The 1,365-nt window shown below is 45.5% G+C and overlaps 1 non-coding gene across 1 annotated transcript; it reads right to left on the bottom strand.

Annotated features, from left to right (window-relative positions):
* Positions 1-263: 263 nt before the first annotated feature.
* Trnai-uau (transfer RNA isoleucine (anticodon UAU)) lies at positions 264-338 on the bottom strand. Its single transcript has one exon. It is a non-coding gene; the product is annotated as a tRNA-Ile (tRNA).
* Positions 339-1,365: the final 1,027 nt, after the last annotated feature.

Raw genomic sequence — 1,365 nt, 5'->3', positions numbered from 1 at the left:
GCCTCCCTCATCTCTTGATATCTTGCTTATCGAAATCATCTGGTCAGTGACTGCGGGACGACTGAGCCGTGATATACCGTCCGCTGCTACACTTGACCAACTTATGACAAAATGTGGAAGCAGAAGGGACTGCTGCACCCCAACAACACATCCGCAGTCTCTCTTTGAATCGATGCCAAGATATGTAGCAGCGGCTATAACCGGCAATAGCGGCAACACTCAGAAATGATGATAATTAATCGAAACACTCAGCTGAAAATGTGTGCCCCGACCGGGACTCGAACCCGGGATCTCCTGCTTATATGGCAGGCGCTCTATCCATCTGGGCCACCGAGGGCACAGAGGACAGCGTGACTTCAGGGACATATCCCTTGTACGCTTCTCGTGAGACCCACATTTCCAACTGTCCGCAACGTTTTTAATGTTCCTGAAGTATATTTACCCATTCACTCTTTACTCGCACCGACTAAGGTGGCAATTCCCGTAAGAGTTCGGGCAAAGTGTGCGCATTCGCACAGAAGAAGGTCAATGGCCGGGAAGCCTTTAACTATATGAAGATGGTAACTGTTCCGAAAGAACAGATACCAATGATGACCATGCAGCTTCTCTAGAAAGAAATAATTAATCGAAACCATCAGCTGCCAACAGGTGTTGCTGATATACCTCAATTGGGGCAGCTGAAAATGTGTGCCGTGACCGGGAATCGAACCCGGGATTGCGGAAATATCCTTTAGGACAGTTGGGAATGTGTGTCTCACGGGAAAAGTGCAAAGGATAAGTCCCTACAGTCGCGCTGTTCATCTGTATTCTCGGTGACTCAGAAGGATAGAGCGTCTGCCATGTAAGCAGGAGATCCCGGTTTGGAGTCGCGGTTGGGGCACACATTTTCAGCTGTCCCCATTGAGGTATATCAGCAACACCTGTTGGCAGCTGAGTGTTTCGATTAATTGTCATTTCTTTCTAGAGAAGCTGCACGGTCATCATTGGCATCTGTTCTTTCGGAACAGTTACTATCTTCACTCAGTACTCATCTCGTCATGTTCCTCACTTCAAATGGGGCCATATTTTCCATAGTGACGTTTGCATATGTCATTTTCCCAATCCAAGTCTGGCTGCGATATTTTCGGTTCTTCTTGGTGTTGCATATTGTGCGGCTAGCAGTGTATTTTCTAAGAATACAATGTAAATGGTGTACAACACAAAAAAATATTATATGCTTTTACAACAAGGATTTTTACTATTTTCTGTTTTCTAAAAATCAAAAGCGAAATAGGGGTCGTGTTTTAGGCAATGTTCTATATTGAAATCGTAGGCACGTGTGGGACGTTAAAACGTATGGGTTCTGTAAAGTTTGGAAGGTAGGAG

Source organism: Schistocerca gregaria, chromosome 8 (genome assembly GCF_023897955.1).
Source record: "Schistocerca gregaria isolate iqSchGreg1 chromosome 8, iqSchGreg1.2, whole genome shotgun sequence".
Lineage (NCBI taxonomy): Eukaryota > Metazoa > Arthropoda > Insecta > Orthoptera > Acrididae > Schistocerca > Schistocerca gregaria.
Note: the sequence above shows the minus strand (reverse complement) of the source record. Positions and strands in the feature narration are given on the sequence as shown.